General features: G+C 39.0%; 1 long non-coding RNA gene across 4 annotated transcripts in view; it reads left to right on the forward strand.

Moving 5' to 3' along the window:
* LOC125430861 overlaps window positions 1-12,695 on the forward strand; it is a 236,557-nt gene that overhangs the window by 23,441 nt on the left and 200,421 nt on the right. For 3 of the 4 annotated variants that reach the window (XR_007244236.1, XR_007244235.1, XR_007244237.1), the window contains exon 2: window positions 7,212-7,300. The exons of the other annotated variant lie outside the window; for it this stretch is intronic. This is a non-coding gene — a long non-coding RNA (uncharacterized LOC125430861). The remainder of the gene's footprint in view (window positions 1-7,211; window positions 7,301-12,695) is intronic. 4 annotated transcript variants of the gene reach the window in all.

Raw genomic sequence — 12,695 nt, forward strand, 5'->3', positions numbered from 1 at the left:
AACACATAATTTTCTTCGCTCGCCTTCTCTGACCTCCCATGTATTATGCAAGGATTGATTTAATTATCTTTAAATTCTAATAAGTTATCACTGACATCTCCAGTTTCCTCCATAGTCTAATAGTCTAATTGCTCTTAAGGATATGAAGGTTTCTCTAATATTTAGCCTAGATTATCTGTGTTGCAGATTCAGCCAATTACTTCCTGTTTTGTCCCTTTTGGCTAATAAGAATAATAGTTCCCCACTGCCTTGGTGATGGCCCTTTATGCAGTTGTAGAAAGTTATAATGTCTCCCCCTTGCCTTCTTTTCTCTAGATTGAGCATGTCCACTTCTCTTAATTTTTCCTCTTGGGTCTTATTTTCAATATCTTTTATCACTTCTGATGATGTCCTTTTAATTGCCTCTAATTTGTCTATATCTGGAGAAGAGTATGGTGCCCTAAACTGAATGCAGCACTCCAAATGAAGTCTAAGCAGCATCAAATAGAGCGGAAAAACTGCTTCTCTTCCTTTTCATGTGAGACACCCATTAATCTGGTTGCAAATCTGTCATTTTTCCTTGACACCCTTGCACATTCGGTATAGTGTCCTTTATCATCAGTACCTTCCATGTGAAAGTCTTAGTCACATCAATTCCTATTTAATCTCTGCCTTTGAGTAAAAGGTTTTCCTGCAGAAAAACCCTGCAAGATTATTTTTAAAAAATTAGTGAAATGCAAAATTCTTTGCAAAACATAGTGTTATCCTATGTGGAGTTATTCAGACTAAGCCCATTGAAGAAGGTAGGCAGGAGAAAAGAAGCGCTTCCCCATTGGTGCCAGTCAACAAATCCCATTTCTAAATGCTGATAGCTACTGGGCAGTTGGCTTGTTGCTGTCGTCTTTCTATCTTCTAGGCTTCTGATTGTGTTCCTAAGGGCAGGAAGAGGCTGCTGATAGAGGAGGGGGGTGCTAAGAAGTACATAGTGAACCAAGTGGTACAAGAGGAGTGAGTATAAGAGAATAGGCCTTCCTGCAGGTGGATGTAGTAGGCTGTGGACTTCCAGCAACCAATGGACTGATTTGGGCAAGAGGCAAGAGCCTTTCAATGGCTGAAGTGTGGGACCAATGTGGAATTAGTATGTCCCAAAGTTCCCAAGGGGAAGTCCAATGGCTGCAAGACTCACTTGCATGTCTCCAGCAATTTAGAATGTCGTGAGGCAGGTGCCATCTGCATGGATGATGAGAAGGTGAGGGCCCAAAGGACATAAGGCTAGGTATTCCTTGGTGGTGCAAACAGGGCAAGGCACAAGTGGCATCCACACCTCTTCTAGTCTGTTCTAGATTTTTTTCAAAAACAACCATAATACAGAAAGATGATTAACTTGTTCTATAAATAAATCAAATAATTCTAGACCCATTCATTTCAGTGGTACTGATGCACACCTAACATCTGTCTGTCTGCCCCCTTCTCTTTGGTGCATTTCCATCTGCTGTTCCTCCAGTTAGAACCTTCTTCTACATTGGGTCACATTTATGTGCTCTCTGATGGATCAGTTAGCTACTGGTTACTATAAGTCATAGGTACTTATCTGTTTTATAAAAACAAACTTAGATGCAATCAGTGTTACTGGTTTTTACAGGAAGATTTGTTCTATAAAAGCACAGAGAGTCAGAATTTCATTACTACTTACATATTGGTACATTTACTTTCTTTGAAGAAACAGTTTCTGTTGATATAGTTCAACTAGGCTGAAGGGGAGGGAAAATGTAGTTTTGAACAGATGGTTAGGACAGATGACTGACTGACTACAAACCATGACTAGGAAGTGACTAAATGTTACTTGCATTATGCAGAGAATAATTTTCCTGTACATCACTTCTCTGTCTGCCATAGACTTCTCCTTGTGAAAAATATGTGTAAAATATAACTAATAAGATGTTTGAATGCCTTTTCCCATATATGTTTATTTCACATTGGTTTTATCTACATTATAATTTGCATCACATAAGTTGTTTTTTTGGATGTATTATTGGTCTGTTGATAGCCACTACACAATCAGAAGTCTGCAGTTTACCAAATTCATTTCAGTTCCTTCTCAATACCTCAATCTTCCTTTAAATTATAGAACTTGTAGTGTCTTACATCATAATTTCTGCAATAGTACACAGCTCAAGAACTTGGTACATCAGAGGTCCTATCCTACTTTATACAAACCATATGTACACTGCGAAGTGTACACTTGTGCAGGCATCCGTAACTAAACCTTCCTTGGCAAGTGTACTTGTATGATGCATGTTTGCTAGCATATACATTTAGAACTTCTTTGATACATGAATAAATATATAATTTGCAGTTCAGCCTATAAAATCATAAATTATCTCTAAGTGAAGTACTTTAGTTTAACTGCATTGCCGGTTAACCTGAAGATGTTATTGTAAACCACATGACTGCATTCCCAGAACCAATAGGAGTGGTCCATATTTGAAATCATGCTGCCATATAGCAATTTCCTCTAGTGTTTACTGCAATCAGGCATGATTTTCTCTATTTCATGAATGACTGTAGTTCATAAAGGGAAATGCTTTAAACCTCCATAGGGAAGAAAGGTGGGATATAAATAAATAAACAAATAAATATTGCCCACAGTGTTGATTTCACTAAAAGCCAGCATAGTGTAGTGATTAGCAGCAGGTGGACTCTAATTTGGAGAATGAGGTTTGATTTCCCAATCCTCCATATGAGTGGCAGATTCTTATTTGGTGAATTGGATTTGTTTCCCCACTCCTACATCCCTGTTGGGTGAGCTAGGGTTAGTCACAGTTCATTCAGAACTCTCAGCCCCACCCATATCACAAGATGTCTGTTGTGGGGAGAAGATGTGAAAGGAATTTGTAAACCACCTTGAGTTTTTTTACATGAGAAAAAGGTGGGGTATAAATCCAAACTCCTCCTCCTCCTCCTCCTCCCCCTCTTCTATTTTCATGATTTATTAAATATATTTATTAAATATTTTCCTAATTTCCTTCAGTTATAGAACTCGTCAGCATGTTCACATTCCCAAGAAATCTCCAGAAACTGTTTAGATTTTTCATTTGCATAAATTAATTATTATTTCTATTGTGTGGAACGAACTATTCACATCTAGAAATGTAAGAATGAAAGTATGTTCAATTATGTTCTATTATGTTCCTGGTGCTCAAGATGTGCAAGATTCCTGTTCATTGAGCAGAAACTCTTGAAATGTTTATTTCTGAAGAGCACAAACTGAACACTTCCATAATATCTACATAACTCATTCACATATCACACCAAGTTGAACAAAGGTTCTCTCTGCGATGCGTTTTACCTATCTACTTGTGAATGGATTATAAACGAGAAGTGCGACTTCATGAATGACTTACAGAGGATATGACTACCACCTGTCCGGCCTTTGCTATACGTTTTGGTGAACTATTATACACTGGACAGTTGTTGAGGACTTTGTAAATTTGGGGACTTGGATCCCGCATCTATATCAGATATGGTGTTACATTTTTTTAAATAATCTTTGAAGTGAATTGAAGTGTATTGTCCATGGCGAGTTGCTCCTTTGTTCAACTTGGTGTGATATGTGAACGTAATGAGTTATGTAGATATTATGGAAGTGTTCAGTTTGGCAAACTAAATAAGATGTTGAGCCTGCTGCGCAGTGTGATTTTTTGTTACTGCATAGTTTGACGCAGCATTCCTCTTTGTATATATTATATTTCTGAAAATTATCAGTTTGTGGAAAATGCAGGACAATTTTGGAAAATGGAGAAAGCCTCTATAGAATTTTGTTTGTCTTAAAATATTCTTGTGAAAAGTTTGCACCCTGAAATTCCATTGTCATGTTGTTAGGGAGAAGGGTTGTCAAATTCTTCTTAAATTTTTAATGGGTGACATTTTACTATCAGCTTTACTTTTTTATCAGCACAAATGATTGGGGAGGGGGTCAGTGCATCAAAACTAAGGTCATTGTGTCAAGAATCAACTCACATGGAGATATAAATTGATTCTTGCTTATACTTGGACACATACAATAATCCTCATCTTCAATCCTTCTCAATAATAATATTGATTTACAGATAATTCCATATCCAACATCAGCATTTTGTAATGGCTATCAACTGTGTGCTGGATTTTTTAAATGTTCCTTTTACATTATTGTGCATAAGTGCAAAAGCTCCATCATTCCATGATTACTGTTCTCCACAGTTAATTATAATCTTCAAGTGTTTGTTGATGCTACACAATGAAATCAAGTACAGAGGTTGGGAAGCATTTGGCTTGTCCTTTTTCTGCCATAGCTGTTTCATCTTTTTAATAAAACAACAGTACAGGGAGCGAGGGTAACTTCTTTGTTATAAAAGCCTTATGGCCATTTAAAAGATACTCTAGAGTCTGGATCCCAGGTGGCTACAGTAATGGCCAAAAATAAAGATACTTATGGCATCCTGCATGGTTCTCAGGATTTGAAGACAAATGATTTCACCATGTTTAGCCCGGAAAACACCCCAACAAAGATTTGCAAAAGTGACAAAGTCCTGGAATGAACAAGCTAAAAATTCACTAGCCCCCTAAGGTCTTCCAGAAAGCTTAGTATTTAGTCTCAGGAATGTCTCACTTACCATTTCAATGTTCTAAAATAAGCATTATTATTGAGTTTTGGGGTGGTCTTTGCTTATCTGAACACATCTGGGAATGAAGGAAACAAAAATAGGCTGGATTTTTTTTCTTTGTTAAAAAAATAAACTGTGGCTTATATATGAAATTACCCTACAAAGGAAGCATGTTTAATTAAATATATGAATGACCAACAATTTTAATACATATTTAAAGCTTCTTTAGAGAGCATGAGTCTTGTTGTCTTTTTATATAAGCGGAAGTAGTATAATCAGAAATCCCCCCCACCCCAGTTATTTTAGCAAAGGAAATATTTTTATCTGGACATTTGGAAATGGATGTTTAACTAATGATCACTGCAATGGCAGTGGTGTTATAAACAATATTTACATAGTGCTGACTGGTACCACAAAAACCCTCCATAGCTTTATGAGTGAGAAAGATCTAGTGAGGTACCAGTATGGAGGATAACATATTGAAATACTTCAACTCATTACTCATATAAACATTTGTATGGTGAAAAAGAACTCCATGATTCTATTGGCATATAACTGGCCAGACACCATCCCATAAAATCTGGCTATGTGATGAAATGGTTAAAGCAGAGTCACCTGAAATTGAACCCACTGAATACAGAGGTCCTGGGCTGGACAGGGGTGTTCCATTTCCCACTGTTGATAGGGTTCAGTTAGTGCCAGCACCCTCCATCAGGAGTCTAGGAGTGATCCTGGATGCCTCTCTATCTCTCTCTAGAGGCCCAGATCACAACCACTGCCAAGACAGTGTTGTTTTATCTGTGCCAAGCCTGACAATTGACACCCTGGCTGTCCTGTTCTAGTCTGGCCACAATTATTCATGAAATCGTCCCCTTTAGTTTAAACTAACTCACTCTATTCAGAGCTTCCCTTGAGACTGATCCAGAAATTGCCACTGGTCCAGAATGTGGTAACATGGGACTTCGCTGGGACTCATAGAGAACCAAAATCCAACCGGTAATCCACTATTTCCAGGTTGAGTACCAGATCAGGTTTAAGGTTTTGATCTTTAAAGCCCTGATTGGTCTGGGGTCCTTGTACCTATGGGACTGCCTCATCCAATATTCCCTTCAGAGAGCAGTATGCTGTTCTGTTGACAACTTGTTGGTTATCCCTGCCCTAATAGTGTCCAGCTTTTTCAGCCCTGGCCCTGGCCGGGTGAAACTCTCTATCTAGTGAGACCTGTGCCTTATGGGACTTAGCTCAGTTCTGCAAGGTCTGTTAGGCCGTCTCCACACGACCAACTTACAGTGCCCTAGGGATGGAAAAAACATTATCCCTTGGCTGCTGTTTGTATGGGAGGCACTGCTGCATCGCAGCAGCGCTGTCCTTGCCCCTCCAAGCGGTGCAAAGATGCTGCTTTCAAACCTCGCTCCCTGAGCGAGGTTTTTTAAAAGCAGTGTCTTCCCACAGGAGCGGTGTGAACCGCACCAGCGTGAGGGAGCTGCTTTTGGCTCCCCCCCCCCAAACCTCTCCATCCAGCGCAGCTCTGGAGGTCGGAGGGTAGCATGGGCATGTCCCTCTGGCCCTGCAGAGCTGTGCTGGACGGAGAGGTGAGTGAGCTGGATGAACTGGGGGTGGCTCTGTGCAGAGCCGCCTCTCCAGTTCGTTACGTCTTCGGGGCCACACACATGCTACTGTGCCAATGACCTCCAAGCTTCCACTGGCACAATTCATGCCGGTGGAGGTGCGTTTCCACCACCATGCAGAAACAGCTTTAGATGGAGATGTGCTGCCAGGCTTATGGTTGATGACAACTACATTATCATATTACCTGGTCTGCCTTCCCTCTCCTTTTCTTTCCTTCCATTCTCTTTTTTCCTTCCCTTCCCTTCCTTTTCCATTTCCCTTCTTTTTTTCTTTTTCTTTTTTTCTTTTCCTTTTTGGCTCTGTCCATCCCACCTAGCGACCATCACCATTGCCTACACCATCTTGCCTTGCCCCAATGTGGGAATACTCTTTCTTTAGGTGGTAGGTTAATTCATATTGAGGATGTCATCAGTGTACAGGATAAGAGTATGTTTTAGTCATATCAAATTTTATTATTTTAACTGTAAATTGTATGCATATTATATTGGCATGCTAATAGGCACCCTGGGCTCAGCTCACTGGAAAGGGCAGGGTACAATTGAATAAAATAAATAAAAATAAATGAAAAACTTATTGAAAGATTCACACCAAAGTCTGATGGAATCTGAGTCCATATTTCTGTACCATCAATGGTCACTATTCTCATTATTCCACAATGGTGGGTATTCATGTGTAAGGAAAAACCATATTTTGTATTCCTTGTGAAGAGTGATGCTAGTCTTTATTTTGCTACAGGTATTTGAACTGGAATGAAAAACTGAAAATACCATATGTGAAGCAGCTCTTGAACATATAGAACAGTATCTAGTATTACTACATTGGGATAATTCATACGTTACTTCTGCTGCTGAAACACAGACATGTATCAGTGTATGTAGGAAGCTGGTTGTGCGTTTTGCCTCTCAGGTTTCAATAAACCCATCAAAGACACATTCTGATGACAGTCTGTGTTCATTTTAGGAGACTGATCAGTTCCTGGTTGGGAGGAAACTCAGAGCACGGCAAATATAGACAATATGGAATATGCAAGAAACTACCAATGAGATAAGGTAATGCTATAGCTGCTCTTTCTACTTTGGTAACTTGAGCTAAAGGAGTTATTGTGTAATGCTACAAATAAAATATCTGAGTTGGGATTTAGCAAGAGATAATCTTTGAGACAGCAATAGTGACAGTAACTATTCATCAGAGTGGATAAAAATTCAATCTTTACACAATAAAAGTATCCCCAGCTACAAGCATGGTGTAGTGAAAACAGCAGGTGGACTCTAATCTGGAAAACCGGGCTTGATACACCACTCCTCCACATGAGCAGAGGACTCTTATCTGGTGAACCAGATTTATTTCCCCATTCCTACACATGAAGCCAGCTGGGTGACCTTGGACTAATCACAGTTCTCTCAGAATTTGGGTGCTGTGTGGTTTCCGGGCTGTTCTCTCAGAATTGTCTCTGTCGTGCCTACCTCACAAGGTGTCTGTTGTGGGGAGAGGAAGGAAAAGAAATTTGTAAGCCCCTTGAGTCTCCTTACAGGAGGAAAAGACAAGGTATAAATCTTCGTCTTCAAAATGGCTGCTGCAGAAGGTGGAGCCAGTCACTAAACAACTGCCACAGCTTACCTTAAATTGCCCAATGAAGATCTGTAGGTTGTGATGGTAGCTGCTTCCAAAGCAATAGTTTTAAATGCTGCAAAGCCAACGAAATCTCCAAAAGCCATTCGGAATCTTGCTAGGCAATAGCTCCACCTAGTCCTCCCTACTTTCTAAAAGCACTTGGAGGATACAAGGAAAAGTGTCAGCTGTCATCTACACCGATGGCACCACATCGGAAACTCCTCATGTCTCTTTGCTCTACTCCTCATTGCTCTACTTATATAAGACATGCAGGGATGATTTGTTTAATTATTTTTTCTCAAAAGGTGCATCTGTGCCATACTATAAAACTAGACATTATTTCAAACTATTGAAATTATTGTTAATATTGACAAAACACCCAGGGGTAATAGTAGGTCTTTCACAGCAGAAAAACATTAAATACAGTTACCTTTCTGTTGTGTATCACTGGAGCCACCCCAATGGGGTATTTTCACCCATATTTATAATGATTACCATTTTGAAAAGGATAAGTTCATGTCTTAGTACTTTTTATAGCGGGAGAGTTAAACTAACACTTAGTACTTTGGCACTGAAATCCACAGGAGTACCAATTGCTTACGTTTTGTTGGATTATGTTCAGCATTTCTGTTTGTTGAATTTATCTACAAACACATTCTGCCATGATACCTTTTGTCCTGTAGAACTAACCATTTTATGATTTGAAAGAAAATAATTACAGTATGTCAGGGCATTCTTGCAATGGTTACTTTAAGTGGTCTTTTGGTAGGTTATTTGCTCGATCCAGGAGCAATCAGACATCAGCCCGGGACATGAAATCTCATACAGTGGAATAACAAAATGATTCAACTACAATTCAAAGCAATTGTTAGGTATCCATATGCAATTACATAATAGCTTTAATGGTTGAAATATTATATATATAATGGTTGAATATATATATATTGCTTATATCTTCCTGATGAAAGGTCGATCCAATAACCCATTTCATTTTTGACATCTTAATCATGAGAGTTATGTTAACATCTAATACAAATATGGGCCTATGGCATGTCAACTTCTTTGTGTCTCTCTTAAGTTCCAGTGAACCCCTTAATCGTTTTCTTAAGGACTAACAGATGTATTGAGACATAAGCTTTTGTAAACGAAAGGTCTTCAAATAAATGAAGCATTACCACAGAATTTGTGTATACACATACAAAAAAGGACGAAAAATCACAAATAGAGCCAAAATGCTGTATAACACAATCTCCTAATAAGAGCAGTAATTATTCACAGAAAGAACTAGAGATTAAATAATTTTCCTAGTACTGAAATGTCCCCCTACGTTTGAATAATGGTGACTTTCACATCATCTATAGAGTATCTTGGAAGACGAAATGTTCTCCCCCTCTTTTATGAGATAGTTGATGTCGATTTTGTGTTCATTATTTTTGTAAAGAGACTGATCTGTAGACAGCAGAAGGTTGACAATGTTGTGTGTCACAATGAAGATTACCAGGTAAATGAGACCTCATTGTATAGCTGGTATTACTTGGTTCTGCAATAATGTTCTCTGAGTCAACATCCATTCGAGCTTTGCATTAAATGCATTCATTTACATTTTTTCTCCTTCACATGAGCGTATGTATACGTTTAGCAATTTCTGCTAATTCATATTTCATTATCCCATTCATCCGATTAATCTGTAATTCATACAATTTTATTCCAGAACTGGTCTTCAAAGTGTCACTAAACTCTTTGTTATATCTTTTTGGGGCCATTTTTCTGGTTTATACTCCTTCAGTGCCAACTAGCAACCATTTAACAAGTTGAATGCTCAACATTGAGGGACTTTTACAAATGTAGTTTCAAGTGCAAATATGTCAGAATGTTGTTAGCAAAACAAACTATGAAATCAAAGCAGGTACAAAAATAATAAAGGGTGCAGTCCTAAAACACTTGATCCTGTGGAATAATTCCATGGAACAATAGGAATTACAGTACATAAGAATAAGAATGCCTTCAGCCTCTTTAAATTTGTTCCCTAACTTGAACTCCTACTGACTTAATACTTGACCTTGCTGATTGAAATTCCAGCCCAGTTTCTAAGCAATCAGTGGTTTCCAAGAAATCAGAAAAGCATTTCTCATCATTTTGCTATGAGTATAGCATGAATTCAGGACGGATGTTAAAAAAATAACCATTATATCACACGAAGTGTCAATAATTTCTTCTTTCAAGGTTTTTTCAATTGTAAATTCAAAATTTTTCAGTTTTCAAACACACACCAAAAGTTTTTAAGGTATTACATTTAACATTAATACTTGCCATATAACACATACCTTGAATTTGACTAGATTGTACATGGATACTACCTGGTGATATTGCAGTCTTTAGTGACATTTTGGGGGTCTAATTGGCAAACCATTTTTTTTCAATCTAATGCCTTTTAATGGACAACAGGCCTAGTTGTCAGAGTATCAAATCTTCTGTTTTCTGTGTAATTTATTTCCTCAAAAATGTTACAGTAATGATAGAAAGTGACATTATTTTAAAAGATAAGGACCAGCAACATTATTTGCTGTCTGACCTTTACCGTTACCAGAACAAGCAGCTTTTATTAGCAAAATAGTTCAAGCTTTTTATCACAAAAGATATTTGGCATTATTCCATGGAGGAAATATATAGTTCTTGACAGTAGAAGTTATTAAGGCTTCCTTCTCTTCTGCTGGGTTAACATATTAGCAAAAATAGAATTTGGGTGTATTTTAATATGAAGAAGGAAGCTGACTGAGACAGACAAGAATATTTCATGTATTAAATTTTATGAATGTATTAATTCTGTTTTATGTCATTGACAGCAGTATATTGAAATAGATATGATGGCTTTGCCTAAGCATTTAAGGAGATATATTGGAGACCTTTAGCCTCTGGCTGCACTTTTACATGAACTTTTAGCTATTGAAGACTATTTTTTTATGTTATTAAGAGAACTGACCTGTGGTGGATTAGCATCTTTTAGTACACCAGCAATTTTGGTATTCCAAAGATGACATGCTGTGTCCTTTAGTATATATATATACATATCTACTTTTCTGCACAAAGAGACCACTGCATTTTGAATCTTTGTCACACCAAGGTCAATTTGGAAAATGTTCCAGCTTTTAGTTTTAACCCAGGGTTAACAAGCCTAAAATGCAGGGAAGGTTTTTTAAGGTATCTAAGTACTTCCTTTTTTCTTAATAAGGAAAGACTATCAAAAAAAATCAGGATAGCAATTCTGCTTATGTAAAATACAATTAAAAAGACAATACCTCTAGTAAGAACACTTTCTATTTTGCATGCTTCAATACTACTTCTGAAGCCTCAGCTATAAAAACTCACCGGACATAATGGAGTGACAGAACATCTGACTAACAGTTGAGAACATTCTGAGTCAAGTCACCAGCACAGTGATCGATTCCCCACTGAGGATTAGATACATGCTCGTCACACAAAACATCCAGATTTCCAGCAGAACTCCCCACTGCACCAGAGCCGAACATGCTTTCATCCTGTTTCTGGTGCTCCCCCCCCCCCCCCAGCACATGTTATTTTAGAACCTGCAAGAAAGTAGACCTTTTCAAAAAACGCATGGGCAATCTGGAGCGGCGGGGAAATTGGGGGGGGGGGGGAATCCGGATTTGTTTTTCCTGCCACTGTTAGTGACATGGAGACTTTCATCCAATGAACACAGTGGGCTGTGCATGATGCGCGCACAGCCTTTTAAAAATTCTTTTGCGGACCAGAGATCCACATGGATATGAAGCAACATGGGGCCGGTTTTGACTGATTGACTGAGTAGAAGGCAATACAAAGCAGTGCTACACGTCATATCCACGTGGATCCGACTACATGGAGGCATGCAGAAACAGGGCTTCGCTTTAATCGCCCATTTCTTCGTTTCCGCATAGGGTTGTTCTGCGCATGCTCGCGGAGACATGGATCCGGAAGTTTGGAAATAAAAAAAAATCCGGCCCCAACATAATGCAACAGCCAATCGGGGTAGCCCCTGAGTGGATTGCGTGTTCAATCTACCTCTTCGCTCCTTCCCATCCAACAATCAAACTACCTTTTATATGTTCCCTCAAGCATCAGGGCTTTTTACCATTTATACTATTTACTTCATTTATATTCTGAAGTAGCTTACATCATTCTTTCCTCCATTTTATCCTGGCTTGACTCCAGTAGATTAGGCACAGAGTGTGTGACTGGCCCGAAGTCACCCAGCAAGCTTCTATGATAAAGTAGGATTTGAATTTGTGCCTCCCAGAGACTATTTTGAAACTAACCACTAAATAACACTGGCTATCATAGGGTGGTATCTGCTGAACAGTTGCAAGCAGCCAGGCCTGGATAATTCATGATTCATGATTTGAACTTGGCTGTACCACATCCTAGTCTGGAACTATAACTGCTGTACAATATTGGCTTTTGTAGGATGGCTGCTGTATAACAATAGCAAGCAGTTGGTCGAAGGTGAATTATGCAAATTAAGTGGTAGCAAGTCACCTTGTGGTTACTACCAGGCAAGACAGGAGTGAAGGGGAACTGCGCATGGGGCCTGCGTGTACCCTGTGCCCCTGCCATGTCCCTGCCCCACCATACCATGCCCCCACAGTTGTTTGCGCTCGGTGCATCTCACACCCCCTTGCCCCCCTGCCATTGCTGCTAGGTCTGGCCCTGATATCTCAAAGGCCAAAACAGCTCTGGAAAGATCCTGACTCCCTCCCTTTTCTGACATAAACCATGGCTGGCAATACTGTTGTTGTTTGTAGCTGCCTAGTCATGGCCTCTGAATATATACATTTC

This window comes from Sphaerodactylus townsendi, linkage group LG04, assembly GCF_021028975.2.
Source record: "Sphaerodactylus townsendi isolate TG3544 linkage group LG04, MPM_Stown_v2.3, whole genome shotgun sequence".
Classification (NCBI taxonomy): Eukaryota; Metazoa; Chordata; class Lepidosauria; order Squamata; family Sphaerodactylidae; genus Sphaerodactylus; species Sphaerodactylus townsendi.